Genomic DNA, 18,873 nt, shown 5'->3' on the forward strand with positions numbered 1-18,873 from the left:
TTTGTCCCAGTCTCAGCCCTTAGGCTGGCCTGAATCCTTGGCACTGCCCTAGGAATGAAAGGGGGGAGGAAGAGAAAGACAGAGACATACAGAGGAAGAGACAGAGAGAAACAGTGAGAAGGGAAAGAGACAGAGAGAGACCGACAGAAACTATGAGAGAGAGAGAGACAGAGACAGAGAGAGAGACAGAGACAGAGTTTATAAGTATTTGTGGCTTGCCTGAGTTGGTTTTATATATTGGTGAGTTGTGTATATTTGTGAAACAGTGGGCACGAGACTTCATTTGTGGGAGAGAGTATTTCTAGGCAAATGTGTTTGCTTGTGTATGTATTTCTGTGAGAGTGTGTGTGACCACGAACATGTGAGTGTGTTCCTGAAAGAGTCTGCATGTGTCCTTATCTCTCTCTCTTGTTCAAATGTTTGTTTCTTTTCTCTGATGTTTATTTTGGAAGATCTCAGTCCAGCCCTCCCAGAACTCTGCTGCTGAGCTGGCTCTGCTCCCAGTGGCTGGTGCCCTCACTCCTCAGCAGCCTGATCTCAGCTCAGGGTTGGAGTAGGATTGTAGTACAGGGCAGAGAGGTGACAAATCTCACTTATTGCCCCTCCAAACCATGAATGTTAGTATAGGATTTTTTTTACCCTGATAACATCTCCCTCTCCAAACCCCCATCCCCCTCAGTCTGACAATTCAGTCCTCCATTCCAGATCTCAGGGTGTGATAAAAACAAGCAGTTAATCATTTTGTAAGATCTCTCAGCTGACGTGTCCCCATTTATTAACCAGAGTTCCACCCCTTCCAACGCCTTTAAATAAAACTGGAGATCCAGGTAAGTTGGTTGAGGGATGAGCCAATACTGATTCTTCTTTTAAGCTTCTTCATGATTCCAAATGGAATTCCACAGGATTGGACCCCTGGATTTTTTTCCAGTTATATAAAGATAAGATTTAGAGCCCATAAAATTAGGTCCTGCCTACCCTTCTTAGTCACCTGCTCTTGATAGTTGGGTTTTCACCCATATTGTGCTTGTAATTGTTTAACAATCAGCTTTCCTTAAAAAAAAAAAAAAAAAAAAAAAGAGAGAGAGATTGAAAAGCATGATGCTTTTAAGTTTAATCTATTTTTATTACCATTTTCTCTATCACTTTTCTTATGTCTAAGCAATCAAACAAGCCTTGATTCATAGTGTGATTTCTGAGGTTTAAATACTCAATGAAAATTGAACAGAAGACTCCTAGTTGGAGCTGGCACCCAGGAGCACACCCCTGGTCTTCCTCCTTTTTGTACTGTCTTTAACCACAACACACTATGTATGCCTTGAACAGAAATAGGGGCTCTGTGAAAAACTTAATTGAATGAAATGAATGTGCTTACAATCCACATCAGCCTTGAATAGCTAAAATCCTACCTTCTCCAGAAATCTTTCCCCATTCCCTTTTTTGCCCTGCCGATTATCTTCAGTTTAATCTGTAATACATCTTGTTTGTACAACTGTTTTTATGTTGTCACTTTCCACAGTATGTGTATAATTTTCTTGATATCAGGGACTGAGTTACTTTAGTTTTAGTTTTAGTTTTTCTTTTTTCTTTTCTTTTCTTTTCTTTCTTTCTTTCTTTCTTTCCTTCCTTCCTTCCTTCCTTCCCTCCCTCCTCCTTTCTTTCCTTTCCTTTCCTTTCCTTTCCTTTCCTTTCCTTTCCCTTTCCTTTCCTTTCCTTTTCCTTTCCTTTCCTTTCCTTTCCTTTCCTTTCCTTTCCTTTCCTTTCCTTTCCTTTCTTTCCTTTCCTTTCCTTTCCTTTCCTTTCCTTTCCTTTCCTTTCCTTTCCTTTCCTTTCCTTTCCTTTCCTTTCCTTTCCTTTCCTTTTTTTTCCTTTTTCCTTTCCTTTTTCCTTTCCTTTTTCCTTTCCTTTTTCCTTTCCTTTTTCCTTTCCTTTTTCCTTTCCTTTTTCCTTTCCTTTTTCCTTTCCTTTTTTCCTTTCCTTTTTCCTTTCCTTTTTTCCTTTCCTTTTTCCTTTCCTTTTTTCCTTTCCTTTTTCCTTTCCTTTCCTTTTTCTAGTGGTGGTATTTTTGGTTTTTGGTTTTTTGGCCTTTCTTTGTATCCCAGAACTTAGCTTAGTGTCTGGCACATAATAGACATTTAATAAATGTTAGTTAACCTAAACATAAGTGGAAGAAGGTATCTTTGAGTTGAGAGTGAATGGTTAGATTTCTCCAAAGCATAAGGGGATAAGTATTTTGAGGTCCAGGTAAGTAACCTGGCACTGTTTGTTATTTCTCTGACTAGAAGTTAGGAAAAAGAAGGGACTGTAGCTTCTTAGACTACCTGGAAACTGGCTCCCTACCTGCCTTGTAGAAGTTTTTTTCCTCTGAGTTGATTCACAGTATTCAATCTATGGAGGTTTCAGTGAATTTTTTTTTTGGTACAACCCTAGATACAGTGGAAAATACTAAAATAAGAAATATTCCTCTGCCTATGGGAAGTTTGCAATAGATGGGACCTGTGATATGCATAGGATAGTTGGAAATAGTAGGCACTAGGGGCACCAAAAGAGAGGAGGATGGGGAAGTTAAGTGGTATGCTATTGAAAAAAAGAAGTTGCTGATTTCTTCCTTCTGGGGAAGCAGCCTCAAGTTGTACTATGAAGGGAGAATATATCAACTATTCTATGTTTATGAAATGATCCTGGGGCAAATGTTCTTTGAGAAGCTGAACTTGTTTGTTTTTTTAATTAAAAATTTTTTTTTGCTATATTTTACTGTCTTTCTCCCTTTCCATACCAGAGAAGTCCACTATTTGTCATATATATATATGTGTATGTGTATGTGTACATATATATATATATACATATATATGTATATATATATATATATATATATACACACACACACACACACATATATATATATATATATATATAATATGCGTGTGTGTAAAGCCATATTATACATACTTCTCCTTATCAGTTCTTTCTCTGAAGGTAGACATCATCTTCCTTCATAGGTTCTTTATAATTGATTTGAGTATTTGTAACATGCAAAATAATTTAGTCATTCACAGTTGTTCTTCAAACAATATACTCTTACTTTATGTAATAATCTTGTGATTCTGCTCATTTCACTCATATCTTGCAAGGATTCCCATGTTTTTCTAACAATAATCAACTTATCATTTCTTATAGGACAGTAGTATTCTGTCACAATCATATACCACAACTTGTTTAGCCATTACCCAATTGATGGGTATCCTCTTAGTTTCTAGTTCTTTGTCACCACAAGGAAAGCTGACATAAATGTTTTAGAACATATAAGATCTTTTCTTTTTTCCCTGATCACCTTGGGAAATACCCTTCATAGTGTATTTCTGTCAATTTTTTGTCTTAACACAGTTGTGTAACTCTTTGGTCATAATTCCAGATTTTTCTTTAAAATTGTGGGATCAGTTTACCGAATCGCCAAGAGTGTAGTAATGTCCCAAGAAGCTCTATTTGTTATAGTGGTGAGGGGCTGAATCTAACCTTGGGCCAAGTGAAAGTAGGATGGGAGTTGTTAGGCCAGGTGCAGCATGGGAGGCCCGAGAGTCGAGATTAACTAGAACAAGCACTGGACTGTGAAGAGGAAGACCAGGACTCCAAATTCTGCTATGACACAAAACTCCCTGTAATACGTTGGCCATTGTGAGACTCTTTTGGGTCCTCAGTTTCCTCAGCTATGAAATTGGGGGGTATAGTTATAAATTATTGGTATCATCATTTTTTTGTGGTAGCAAGAATCCCCATACACTGGGGAATGATCACATAAATTTAATAAGGGAATAATTATATTATGTCCCAAGAAACTATGAATTTGAGGGATTCTATACAAAGTGAGGCAAAGTGAAACAGAACCAAGAAAACAATATAGAAAATGAGTATAATAATATAAAGTATGACGAAGTATAAAAACCAAACAGATAAATTATTATGAATAATTTAAGCCTAGAGAACTGATTTTTGAAAATGCCACACTGTAACTGCCACCTTTCAGAGAGGAGGCAAATAGATATGTGGATTTCAGTTTATACCAGGAGAGGAGGGCAATATGTCAGTTTTGCTTAAATATTTTTCTTTATTACAAGGAAGGGTTCTATTGTGCTAGAAACGCTAGCCTTGGCAATAAGAGCTGAGAAAGAGATTCAAGGAATTATTACTAAGATAAGATCAAAATGGGTCCATGATTTAGGCATAAAGAACGAGATCATAAATAAATTAGAGGAACATGAGAGTTTACCTCTCAGACTTGTGGAAGAGGAAGGAATTTGTGACCAAAGGAGAACTAGAGATCATTATTGATCACAGAATAGAAAATTTTGATTACATCAAATTAAAAAGCTTTTGTACAAACAAAACTAATGCAAACAAGATTAGAAGGGAAGTAACAAACTGGGAAAACATTTTTACAGTTAAAGGTTCTGATAAAGGCCTCATCTCCAAAATATACAGAGAATTGACTCTATAAGAAATCAAGCCATTCTCCAATTGATAAATGGTCAAAGGATATGAAGACAATTTTCAGATGATGAAATTAAAACTATTTCCACTCATATGAAAGAGTGTTCCAAGTCACTATTGATCAGAGAAATGCAAATTAAGACAACTCTGAGATACCACTACACACCTGTCAGATTGGCTAAGATGACAGGAACAAATAATGATGAATGTTGGAGGGGATGTGGGAAAACTGGGACACTGATGCATTGTTGGTGGAGTTGTGAAAGAATCCAACCATTCTGGAGAGCAATCTGGAATTATGCCCCAAAAGTTATCAAACTGTGCATACCCTTTGACCCAGCAGTGCTACTACTGGGCTTATATCCTAAAGAAATACTAAAGAAGGGAAAGGGACCTGTATGTGCCAAAATGTTTGTGGCAGCTCTTTTTGTAGTGGCTAGAAACTGGAAAATGAATGGATGCCCATCAATTGGAGAATGGTTGGGTAAATTACGGTATTTGAATCTTATGGTATTGAATCTTATAAGAAATGACCAACAGGAAGAATACAGAGAGACTTGGAGAGACTTATATCAACTGATGCTGAGTGAAATGAGCAGAACTACGAGAACATTATACACTGTATGAGGATCCACTTCTGATGGAAGTGGATATCTTCAACATAGAGAAGGCTAATCCAATTCCAATTGATCAATGATGGACAGAATCAGCTACACCCAGAAAAAGAACACTGGGAAATGAGTGTAAACTGTTAGCATTTTTTGTTTTTCTTCCCAAGTTATTTTTATCTTCTGAATACAATTCTTCCTTTGCAACAACAACAAAATTCAGTTCTGCACATATATATTGTACCTAGGATATACTATAAGATATTTAATATGTATGGGAATGCCTGCCTCTAGGGGAGGGGATGGAGGGAAGGAGGGGAAAAATTCAGAACAGAAGGGAGTACAAGGGATAATGTTGTTAAAAAAAAAATTACCTATGCATATGTACTGTCAAAAAATGTTATAATTATAAAATGAATTTTAAAAAAAAATATATATATATAATATATATAAAACAAGAAAGGGTTCAATGATAGAAGGAGAATGGTATGATGGAGAATGATTGTGATGTAAAAACAAAAGCCTACATATACATATGTCAATAGACATATACCAATTCAGGGCAGCACCTTCTTCAACTAAAAATTTTATTTCTGAGATTCCTGACTTTTTGGGGGTGTCATGGATCCTTCTGGAAGCCTGGTGATGCAGAGGGAGCTGTTTTTGTATGATATTTTTAAATAATTGGAGGAAATGCTAAATTCAGTTAGAGGGCTAATGAGAATGCCAAACAAATGTTTTTGTCTAAGTTCTAATAATATTAACTCATAATGATTGCTTTAAGATTTGATGATCATTTTCCTCAAAACAACTCTGTGAGGTGAGGGGTGGGAGAAGTATAATTTTCATTAGTCCCATTTTTATTGATGAACAAACTGAGACCCAAAGGAGGTGACTTACTCTATGTCATTTAGCTAGTTGGAGATGGTTCAGATGGACAGTTAGGTTCCTTATCTCCTATCCCTCCCCCCCAAAAAAGTGAAAGGGGAAGGGAAGAGGAAAAGGTCCCTTGTTTCTGTAGCTTTGTTGGACATCCCCCACAAAAAAAGAAATGAGATGATGAAGAAGGTTTGGCTTTCTTGGATTTTAGTCTTGCACTCCGGCAAAGAGCTCTGAGAAAAGGCAGAAGTAGTAAGCTCAAAGGTTGAGATCCAAGTGAATCCAGTCATCCTAGGTAACCTCAGAGGGTAGAAGATGGGTCCTACAGGCCCTCATGGTGCATGCAATACATTTGGGTGAAGGAAAGGCAAGTTCTACAGAAAACATGAGGCAATGGACAGGTCAAAGAGAACAACTATGGGATGGGATGGTTTTTGTAAGTGTTCAGTTGGTGTAGGTAGCCTTTGAAGGAGGTAAAGAGAGAACAAAGATGCAAGACTCTCATAAAAGAAAGCAGTTTCCAGGAGAAAGGAGAGACATGTGGCTCCTTGGTGCAGATCATCACCCACAGAGATCTAGGAGAATCAACAGTTGCTTGAATGAGGGGGTGGAAGCTTCCATTATACCATGATGAGAGTTGATAAAAAGGAAAGGGAATTACGAGAGATTTTGTGGAGGTAGAAATGATAAGGTTTGGCAGCTGATTGGATAAGGAAAAATGAAGGCAGGGTAAGAGTTGTGAACACGTCCAAAATTGTGAATCTGATTGAGGAGAGAGAGAGAGAGGTTCCCTCAATAGAAAGAGAAAAGTTCGGAAGGAGACAGGTTTCTAGGGAAAAAAAAAAAACTGATTTCTATTTTATCAATCAAAAGTTTTATTAAGCATTTACTTTGTGCAAGAGCTATGCTGAACATTGAAAATACAAAGGAAGGGGGATTGGGGAGAACCACAATCTCTGACCAAAAGAGCATATATTTTAATGAGGAAAGCCATCATGTTAATAATGAGGCACATAACAAGACATACACAGATTTTTGTTGTGTCCTAGTTTTTGTAACTCCATTTAGATTTTCTTTGACAAAGATACTGAAGTGGTGCCATTTCCTTCTCTGGCTCATTTTACAGATGAGGAAACTGAGACAAAGTTAACTGACTTGCTAGGAGTCACGCAGCTAATAAGTTTCTGAGGCCACATTTGAACTCAGAGTGTTCCTGACTTTAAGGTGGATACTCTATCCACTGTTCCACCATAGAGAACTATTGTTGGGAGTTAATTTAAAAGGAGTACGCACTGCATTGATAGCTGGGACCAAGAAGGACCTTTTACAGAAGGTAGCCTTTGAATTGAGCCTTAAAGGAATTTAAGGTGACAGAACAGGCATAAGGTACAATCAAAGCAGGTAAACAAGAGATAAAATCCTGTTTGAGCAACTGAGAGTAGAAAAGTGGTTCTTGGGAATTGTAAGAATTGTTAGAAGACTGAAAAGCTTGGAAGAAGCCAGATTAACCAAGGGATCTATATTTGTAGAACTCATTGAGCATAACATAGTTAAATCTATGTTTTAGAAAAATCCCCTTAACAGTTGAGTAGAGAATAGATTGGAGGGAGGAGAGACTTGAAGGCTGTTAAGTATGGGATGCTAGTGTGATATCCAGGTGGAGGTGTTCATCAGAGAGTTAGCAGTTTGAGATTGGAGTTCAAGAAAGAGATTCAGACTGGATTTATAAATCTGGGAATCATTTGCATAGAGATGATAATTAAACCCCTGGGAGCTGATGGGATCACCAAGGATGAGAAACAAAGAGAGTGAAGAAGACCCAAAACAGAACCTTAGAGACTATCTGAGCAGGGTATGGATGAGGCAACTGACTGAATATGGAAAGTGAGGATTAGGAAGAGTTAAGGAGTCCCATAGCTGTGAACTGGAACCAAGTGACTGGAAGGTGGATGCTATCCAGCAAATGAGACAGAGGAGTGGGGCATGGAACCAAAAGAGAAAGCAGCATCCTGTAGCCAGAGGACAACTGTCCAGTGTTAAAAGATGCAGTAGAGTGTCCAGCAGGATGGGGACCTGAGAAAGGGCTCTCAGATTTAGCAGGCAGAAGATCACAAGTACCTTTGAAAAGAGTAGTTTCAGCTGAATGATGCAGAATGGAGCAGAAAACATATCTCAAGGGGGAGCAAGGTGAGGAAATAGGAAGCAAGAGTTGTAGACAACTCTTTGGTTGGAGCTAGGCTGTAAATAGGAAGGGAGATGTGGGATGTAACTTGAAAAAAAAAGGGAAAAAATAAAAAGTAAAATAAAAAAACTGGGTTGTGGAAGGGGGGGCTTGCATTCTTTTTTGAGCTTTGCCTCATACTGTGTGTCATTCACCCTCTCTGTGCCTTACTGACTTTAATTATATAAAATGAAGAGTGAGAGGGTGGGGGAGTATTCTGGCATTCTTCTCCTGACCAGAGCAATTTGGACAAGAAAGCTAAGGAACTTCCAGGATATGAAGAATGAGATGCAAAAATCCCCATCTTTACAGTTAAGAGATACTGTTGCCAGCAGACTGTACTTTGGGGAGTTCTTGAGTGTGGATTTGGGGGAGGGGGAGAAGAGTGTGTCCTTGGGGGCCTGTACCCAGGGCTGTTCAGCTTTGGTCCAGGGTTTCTGCTCTCTTTCCCCCCTCAGGGTGATGCAATCTTGCTGAAAAATAAACAGCATTTTAAGTTAATTGGATCCCTGTATTTTCTCCATTTCCCTCCATCCCTGCCTGTCATATCTCATTTCCCACAAAACATTTACTGCCTTTTACATGTTCATTACAATTTATTTTCTCCTCACAAGTCCCCATGTTGCAGTGCGTGTGCTTCTCTTGGGGTCTCTGTTACTTACTCTCTGGGGCTCTCTCTCTCTAGGTTTGGCTCTCCCTTAATCTCTCTCGTTATCTTTCTCCCTCACTCTTTCTAGATCGCTTTCTATCTCTGGGTTTTCTTCTCTTTCTGTCTCTAGTTTTGTCTCTTTCTCAGAATCTGGGTTTGTCTTTCATTCTTTCCATGTTTGTTTTTTCCTAGTTCTCGTCCATCTTTACTCTAGATGCTGCTATGGTTTCCCCTAGTGACAAGACTGGATGGAAGTTCTTCATTTGCATAAGCGCATATTCAAGTAAATCTTGGCTGGGAAATTTCATGAACGAATTGCAGACAAACCCAGATGGGACTTGGATTTTAAAATGGGTCCAAACCCCTCCCCACCCCACCCCAGTTGTTAAGATTGGGAATTCGGGACTTACTTTCTATCAGGAAGAGGACAGACAGATATGGGGGTTGGATCTTGGAAATAAACTGGATGGCACAGATTGAAATTCTCTCCAGAATATTTGCTCACCCCTAATTCTCCCTTGTTTCTCATTATTCCTATCTCAATTCCCATCTTTCCCTTTATCTCAGGTTTCCTAATACTGTCACTTCATTTTGTGTCTCCTTCTTGCCATTTCTGCCCCTGTTTTTCTCAATCCTAGATTACCTCTCTTTTCTCCCTGTCTATCTTATTTTTTCTCTTTCCATATTCAACCTTTCTTCTGATGCAGTGATAGTTTATTATATTCTTATACCAGTAAATTCAATCATTTCCCCCAATTAATGGGCATTGCCTCTCTTCCAGGTTTTTTTTTTCTATCATAAAAAGTGTTGCAAAGGATATTTTGGCACCTGTGAGACTTTTCCTGTCTATCTTTAATTTCTTTAGGGTTCAATGCTCAGCTTTGGTATCACAGGCCAAAGAGTACGAACAGTTTAGTAACTTTTCTAGCCTAGTTTCAAATTGTTTTCCTATCTCCCTCCCCTGTGTCTTATTCGCTCCAAATACCACTCCAGACACAGATGTCCTTCTTCCCCCTCCATCACTTGGTTGCCTCTGTTTTTCCTCTTTGCTGGTTTGTCCTGTTTCCTTTCTCAGCTGTATTTTACCCTTCTTTGGAGGCTAATGTTCTGTCCTGAATCACTCCCACTTAGTCTCAGGATCCTGTTGCTTCGGGGGGAACACAGGCTAAACCTGAGCCAGTGACCCAGGATAGTGAGGATAGTGGTCATGTTGGGGAATGCTAGGTATGAATGAGAAGGCAAGGCGGGGGTGGGCAGAGAGAAGGAAAGAAGGACCTTGTCCAGGCTCTGAAGTAGAAACCAGATATGAGTTGATTGATTCTTTATGACCTGAAGTGACTCACACTTTATTCAGAATTACTAGTTTCACAAACATTCTCTTTTTCTGGAAATCCTGGTTAGGCCCCAAGAACCATATTGGTGATGTTAAAATAATACAGTTTAGTATCCCTTCTTCCCTATATCCCCTCCTTAAATGCTCATAGCTTCCCCTATAGAATATAAACATCTTGAAGGCAGGGCCTATTTCCTTTTCCTCTTGTTATTTGCAGTGTCTAGCACAGTGTTTGGCACATAAATGCTTAATATTTGCTTATTGTTCATTGATGAAATGCTTTCCATAATCTAGTCCTGTTTCTTTTATTTGAGTACTAGATCTTCTCAACTTCACGTTGTATTTTCAAAAGAACATCTCATATGCTGATAAATATGGCAATCTCCATATTAGAACCTCCCCTTCCCACATACACATTTCACCCTTGACCCCTGGGTAAAAGGAAAATTTAAAAAACCAGTCCTTCCTGAATTATTGCAAAAAGTTCTGGTTTTACTGAGTTCAAGAAGGAATTTTATTATTCTAGGGGCAAGGAAGAGGAGAGTTAAAAATAATAAACTTTACTCTCAGCTTGGCAACTAAGACAAACTCCTAGGTGGTGATTTGGGTTGAAGGGAAGGAATTATGTTAGAGCTGATGGGAAAGAAAGAGAGATTTCTGGATCTGTAGACAAAAGGAAGGAAAGTACAAGCATGAATTAAGCACCTGCTATGCTTGGTGTGTGCTAAATGCTTTACATACTATCTTATTTGATCCTCACAAAAATCTTGGGGAATGGATATTATCCCCATTCTACAGAGTAGAAAACTGAGGCATAGAGAGATAGTTAAGGGACTTCCTGAGGAAAACACAGTTAAATGTCTGAGGCAGGATTTAAATTCAGTTCTTCCTGACTCCAAGTTTAATATTCTATTCAATAAACATTTATTAAGTATCTACTATGTGCCAGGTCCTGTGCTAAAGTGCTAGGAATACAAAAAGAAGTAAAAGATAGTCCCTGCCCGCGAAGGGCTTACAATCTAATGAGAGAGACAATATATTAATGAATATATGCAAATAGATACAAAGCAAGCTATGTTAAAGGTAAATAGGAAATAACTAAAAGAAAGAAAGAACTGGAATTAAGAGGGGTTAAGGAAGGCTTTCTGTAGAAGATGGGATTTTAGTCTGGGATTTAAAGGATGCCAGGAAGGTCAGAAGTCACAATGGAGAAGGGAGACCATTCCAGACATGGGGGACATCGAGAGAAGATGCCTGAAGTGCAGGGATGATGGAGTGCCTAGTTCATGGAATAGCCAGGGGCCAATGTTACTGAATCAAAGAGTACATATCAAGGGGGTAAGCTATAAGAGTGGAAAGGTAGGTCATGAAGGGCTTTGAATGCCAAACAGAGCTTTTTGTATTTGCTCCTGGAGGCAAAAAGAGACTAGTGGAGTTTTCTGAGTAGAAAGGTGACTTAATTAGACCTGCATTTTATGAAAATCACATTATTGATAAATGAAGAATGAAGTGGGGAGAAGCTCAAGGAAGGCCTGTAATAGTTTACTGCAATAATAATGGCATGAAGTCCTGAGGGCCTGAAGTGGACTGGTGACTGTGTCGGGGGAAAGAAGAAGACATATTGGACAATGTCTTGGCAATAGCTTGTATTGGTGGATGAAGATGGCGGAGGGGGGAGTCAGGGACAGTGAGGAATACACCTATCTAGTACTTTGCTTTGACGCATCACTCGGAGCTAACATGGGAGATTCACTTAATTTTTCTAACCCTCATGGGGGTAATACTTGCATCACTTATCTCAGAGGGTGTTTGTGAAGATCAAGGAAAATAATGTCAGTAAAATAAGTCATAAGCCACTATTTAGTGTAATGGAAAATTTGTTACATTTGGAGACAAGAATTCCTGGAAATAAAATTTGGTTCTGATATTTTCTATTTCTTTGACCTTTTAATAACTCTGGCCTCATTTTTTTTTCTAAAATGAGTGGTCTGGACTAGATCACCCCTTGAACATGCTGGTAAATGTTTAACTACCAACTTTGGTGTAGGGTGTGGGGTTATACACAAGATACACCTGAAAGTTTAATCTTCATTCTTAACATTTTCTTCATTGCTTTCGTAAGTCTAGACAATCAACAAAACAACAAATCAAGCCCTCATTTGCTGCCCAGGTGTAAATGCTCACCCACAATTTTACAATTTGCTCAAGAGCCAGCTGGTCAGAGCTGGCTGAAAAGTACTCCTGCTACCAATCTAAAGCTATTATCCTATAAAGAGCTAAGAGTATAAACTCAGATTATGGAGAGTGATTGGAGATTGCTGGTAGGGAAGTACCCCAAAAGTAGTAGTTAATGTCTGGGCCCTGGGGGAACTGAAAATAAAAATAGGGAGACAGTGAAATTGACCCCTCCCCATACATATTAGTAAGTAAGCTCCATCCATTAGCAACCAACAGAATTCAGCATCTGGATCAGGAAAAATCAGGAGGGCAAAGAAGGCCACCTGGTCAGTAGAGCCACCAAACAGGATTGTCCCAGTGTGACACATGTTATCCATCCTTTGGCATGAGAAAATCAGTGTCTTGAGTTGTTTTTTCTCGATGTTGGGATAGCTTTGCACTTAGCCTTTCATAGCTTTTTGGCCAGTTCCCCCTATGTTCAGTAGAGGGTAAAGGTTGACTATGAAATAAGAAAAGGGAACACTGGAAAAAGAGACAGTGGGATTCATTTGAAGGACTGAAAGCTGCCACATCTTAAACCCCATCCTGTTTTTTTACAGGGCCAGTGTTAACTCAGCTTCCTCACCCTCTTCAGCTCTCTTGTTGTTCTGGAGTATAGGGGTACCTTCTAGTCTAGAAGCTTTGTATTCTGAATTAGATACCTCCTTCTTCCATTTTTTTTGCCTACCTCCTATCCAGAACAATTCTAGTGAGGTGATAAGGAGAGAGGTCATTGGACAGTTCTGAGGAAACTGAGAGAATGAGAGGATTTGAGCTTGGGGTAAGGGAGCAGAAACTATAAAACAAGCAAAGAGTTCCCCCCCACAAACCCCAAATCACACCAAAAAAATTAATAACCAGAGGCAGAGAAATGGGGTCTTGCACGTTTATTGTTCAGAGAACTTGGGGGGGGGAAATTTCTAGAGCTGTTTGGTGATCTAGGGAAATCAAGGTTCTCCATCCATAAGTATAAGTCATTATAAATGTGCATATGTTACTCCTCCTTCTTGGGGGCAGGGGATGAGGAGAGGAATTGCACCCAGTTGGGGCTATGAAATTTGGTCAGGCATTGCTAATACGTCACGTTGCCACGTGTGTCTAACAAGTGTGGCTATCTGTGACCACAGCTGTTTTAATGTACTAAGTCTCCCATGTGTAAGACAGTGAATACATGCGGCATGGTAGCAGGACCATATTTTCCAAACTGAAACAAGAATTCCAGCACATTGTCTGACAAGGAATATTTCTTTTGCAAAGCCTAAATGGAACTATGCTCTCCTTACTGTGAATCAGCATGATCCTAGCCACTCTGGGTCATAGGATAATTTAGAATCATAGATCATATTCTAGGGAACTCATGACAAAACATGTTGCCCACTTTTAGATTGAGAGCTGTTGTACAGTACAGACTGAGTCACATTTTTGGATACATTTTGCTTGACTATATTCATTAGTAGTAGGTTGCTCTCTCTCCCTCTTACCCCTCTCCCCTCTCCCCTCTCTCCCCTCTCCCCTCTCTCCCCCCCCCTCTCCCCTCTCCCCTCTCCCCTCTCCCCTCTCCCCTCTCCCTCCCCCTCTCCCTCTCCCTCTCCCTCTCCCCCCCTCCCCCTCTCCCTCTCCCTCTCCCTCCCTCTCCCTCCCCCTCCCTCTCCCCCTCCCCTTCCCCCTCCCCCTCCCCCTCTCCCTCCCTCCCCTCTCTCTCTCTCTCTCTCTCTCTCTCTCTCTCTCTCTCTCTTCCTCTCCTTCTCCCTCTCTTTTTCTCCTTCTCCCCCTCCTGCCCTTCTCTTTTTTTTTTTTTTTTGCATTCTCAATGGGAAAAGGCAGGAGGAAGAGAATTTGAAGCTGAAAGAAAAATACATACACATACATATATATTATCTATATACACACATGTTTTAAAGAGGAAAAAAAGAAGCATAGATTTGTGGCTAATGGGGATCTCAAATAGAACCCCTCTACTCTAGCCCTCATTTTACAGATGAGGAAACTAAGTCATACAAGCAGTGAGTAGCAGAGTCAAGATTCTGAATCATGTTTTCTGACCACAAATCCAAGGTCCTTTCCCTTCCACCACACTGCCTCTGTTCAGGGGTAGTAGAAGAATACAGAATTTAGACAATCAGGCAACCCAGTTCTAGATGAAGCTTGGCCATTGATTCTTTTTGCCACCTGAGGCAAACTGCTTTCTCCCTCTAAGCTTTTGAGTCCTCCTCTGTGAAAGATCAAGTTCCAACAGGAAGATTGCTTCCAACCATGACATTTGAGAACAGCTGCTTCTGTGATGGCTATATCCAGGAGTTTGCATTTCTGGGTTCTCTAGCATATGTTACAATTAATTTTCATTCCACTGAGGGTGCTGACCAAAATCAACAGTAGCCAAAGAAATAGGAGCCTTAGATTCCACCTTGAATAGGGGAAAGGGAACTAGAGAATGACTTAAGCATGCAGGTATGCAGCTAAACAGGTGGTAGCCCAGGCTGAATTCAAGAGTAAAACTCCCCAAGAAGGATTTGCCTGTCTACTCGGATGATCCCTGATGCATAGCCACCCAGATTTATATTCATGTCTCTTTTCTCCCCAGACTAGACTAGCTGATGATAACTGATTTGATGGCCACTTAAGCTCCATCCTTGGGTACCATTCACACCTCCTGTCTGTTATATAACCACTTGTCTATTATAGCAGGGACTATTTTAGGTATGAGTTGAATTAGCTGACCATCTCTAAAATGTTTGGATACTACAATAATTCTCTCTTTTGTGGAGAGGAGGAATGGAGTCCCAGGGGAAAGGAGATTCTTAGAGCTATGCTTTGGGACTGGTCTGGATGTCATTTCAGCGTACTCCAAAACTTAGCTCTGCTTGTGGCTTTCATCCTGCCTTGAAGCCCTGCTGTTCTGAAACGGGTGGACCCCAATATTGCCAACCCCATTATTGTCATCCATAGTGATTCCCTGTGTCATCTTTTTTATGCGTGTTCTGGCTGTTGCAGTGAGGGAATAATAATCTCTCTCAAATAATCTAAAAGGGGAAAAATTTAGTTTGGCAAAGAGACCCCAGTTATCTTTCCTGTTCCCTAGGTCTCCTCTCTCTCACTTCTGCCTCCTACTTACACAGTGAAAGGAGATAAAGGAGAAAAATTCTATGTTTTGTCTTCTCCTGGCCAGGAGTTAGAAAGGACCAGGGGTTTTCAAAGTTGTCTCCAAATGGATGGTTTCCCGGAATACTGACTGAAGATATTATGAGATGCACTGAGAGAAGAGAGGAATGGGGAAAAATAAAAGATATGATGCCCTGAGAAAGAGTTTAGAACCTCTGTGAAACAGATTGGGTTTAGAAGTATTCTTGGGCATATCTAGGGTAGTATCCCAGATATTAGTTCCAACCCCAGATTATTTTCAGTCCTTGGATCGCCTGGTCTTGTGATTTCCTTGGATCCTCCAGTCCCTTCCCAACCCTTATTCTACAGATAGGCCAGAGAATAGGCAGTGTGGTCTAATGCCTGGCTTCTTAAACTGGTTCATGACCCTATATGGGGGGGTCTCGTAACTGACTCTGGGGGTTGCAAAATTATGATTTATTAACAGTAAATATTTTATTTGAATACCTATTTTATATACCCATATTCCCATGTAAAAGGCCCATGTAAAAAAATTCTTTGGCAAAAATGGGTAGTGAGCAGAAAAAGTTTAAAAAGTCCTCTCTAGTGGATAGAGTACTGGAAACAATGTTCAGAGATCTTTTCCCACAGCAAGCTAATCAATTGACCCCTCTGAGCCTCAATATGCCCATCTGTAAAATGGAGATAAAAATACTTATGGAATTTAACTTACAAGGTTGTAGAAATCAAATATGCAACGCTCTTTGCAAACTTTAAATTGCTATATAAACGTAGTTTTTATTATTTGATGTGAGACCATCCTGGCTTCTCTGTTCTCCCCCTTTCTTGCCTTTTTTCTCCCAATGGTTTGTATCCTTCACTTTCCTTTGCCTATATCCTTCCAGGCAGTCATCTCTATCAGTTCCCGCTCTCCCCCAACCCCCAGAGAGAGGACTCTTGACTCTGACTCACTCTGTCCCAGCTAATCCCATGGCCTGCCTCTGCTGCCCTACCCCAGCTGCCCCAGCCACAGGGCTAAATTTACCCTTTTAATAGAAACCAGATTTATATCCGAATTTTTCTTTTCTTTTATTAGTTTTTGGGTTGTTGGTTGTGGAGTCCTGGGGTGGAGGAAGGAGAGGGCCAACATTGAATCTCAAATGTTTCCATATTTGTTTTGTCTGATGACCTAGTGTCCAAATATTTTTCCTATTATGGGTAGAGAAGAACTGGCCTTTTGGGTTGTCTGTGGCTTTTGGGGAGGTTTTCACACAAGCTTACTGCGGAGGGTTCCTAGGCAAGACTTATAGAGTTTTCTGAGATTTAATAGCTAATAATTTTAGGCAATACTTCTTCCCTCCCCCCCTGCTTCTCCTCCCACCTCCCATTGAGTTTAGGAGTGGAGACACCCCTTCTCAGAATTCTGACTCATTCTTCTTTCATCTTGGATGTTCTTCTCTCCCTCTCCCAGCTTCTCTAACTCTAGCTCCGTTGCCTTGGCTCTGCTTTCTCAGTCATGCTCTGTCTTTCTCCATCCTCATCCTCTTCCCTGTCCCACCCTTCTCTCGTCCTATTCACTAGCTTGTCTCCTTCTCCTCTGTCTTCATAAGAATGATTATCCAAGGTTGATGGAGATTTGATGATGCCATAAGGAATAAGTACCCAGAATGCTCCATAGCATCTTTTGTCGATTGTCTTTATTCCCACTGCCACCAGTAGATCTTCATTAACCCCTACCTGGATACTTGCTGAAATTACCTTCTGATAGATAGATTTCCCATCTTTCAATCTCTCTTCCTTCCACATACTAGTATCCATCCTTCAAATTATTTTTTTCACTTGTAGCATAATGGAAATCCTTGCTGGTCCATCCTCCACATAACTGCCAAGGAGAATTTCCAACCGTGTCATTCCCTCACTAAATAAACTCCAGTAGTTCCCTATTGCCTTCAGAATAAAATTCTGTTTGGTCTTTAGACTAATTTGGTATCAACTTACCTTTCCAGTCTTATTACACATTTCTCCCCATACTTTATAATTCATCCAATTGGCCTTCTTTCTATTTCTCACACATAGCTCCCTATCATCCAAATCCATGTCTTTGTCCTGGTTATCCACCCCCTTCCCACCCTTTTTCCAGGAATACACTCCTTCCTCCTTCTACCTTGTGGCATCCTTATTTTTCAAGACATATCTCAAGCAACACCTTCTGATACTTTCCTATTCCCCTATTCCGAATGTTCTCCTCTAACCACCTCATATATATTTATGTATATATATATATATATATATATATATACATATATATATATATACACACACACACACACACACACATATTTTGTGTACATGTATACATATTTACTTCCCCAATGAAATGTAGACTCTTTGGGAGCAGAAACTGTTTCACTTTTGTATCTCCACCTCCTACCACAGTGCCTGACACATATTATTTACTCTAGCCAGTGCCCATTGAGTGACTTATTGATTGGCAACATTATTTTATATTATTATTATATGTTATACTTATTATATTATATATACTATAAAGAATTCAGAAAATCTCAGAGTTAAAAGAGACCTCAGAAGGTATCTAGGCCAACATTACTTGGATAAGAGTTTTTCCTACAATATGACCAATAAGTGGTCACCCACTCTTGTAGTTTGTGTTGGAGGTGACATCTGAGCGCAGCTATTCCTGACTTGTAACACTCTCTCCTCTTTACTACCCTGCCTATCCCTAGCCTATCCCTACAGCAGGCTAAACCTCCCAGTGGAGGGATAATATGGTGGGATCTTGAGGTTCTGGTTACTCTTCTGTGTTTTCTACCTTATTAATATCTTTTTGAAACTTGGCTTCCAGAACTGAACCTGGCACTCCAGATGTGTTAAAACTCGAGTTTAAATCCCACTTCTGACTGTTTATTAGCTGTGTGATTATAGAAGGATACAAATCTTCTTCTGTATCCCAACCCCAATCTTCTCATCTATAGAATGGGAGCAACATTTATTATATGTTATAGGGTTTTTTAATTAAAGCTTTTTATTTTCAAAACATATGCCTGGATAATGTCTCAACATTAACCCTTGTAAAACCTTGTGTTCCAATTTCTCCCCACTCCCTCCCTTAGATGGCAAGTAATCCAGTATATGTTAAATGTAGTAGACATATGTGTTAAATCCAATATAATGTGCATAGTTCTTAATATGCTTCAACCAAACTGTCCAACTCTCAATCCCCCAGACATAGCCAGTGCCGTCCTATTTCCTCAATGATATCTTGGTTCACATTTTTACTGTACCTAGATTTTCTTCCCTTCTTTCTCTTAATTTACTAAATTCCTATCCATCTTAGCCAATGGAAATGTCACCTCCTCCTTGAATC

General features: G+C 39.8%; 1 protein-coding gene across 3 annotated transcripts in view; it reads left to right on the top strand.

The window, feature by feature from the left end:
• The window catches only part of BAHCC1 (BAH domain and coiled-coil containing 1), a 172,669-nt gene that overhangs the window by 59,293 nt on the left and 94,503 nt on the right, over nucleotides 1-18,873 (top strand). The gene's annotated exons all lie outside the window — the stretch shown is intronic.

The sequence above is a fragment of the Sminthopsis crassicaudata genome, chromosome 4 (genome assembly GCF_048593235.1).
Source record: "Sminthopsis crassicaudata isolate SCR6 chromosome 4, ASM4859323v1, whole genome shotgun sequence".
Lineage (NCBI taxonomy): Eukaryota > Metazoa > Chordata > Mammalia > Dasyuromorphia > Dasyuridae > Sminthopsis > Sminthopsis crassicaudata.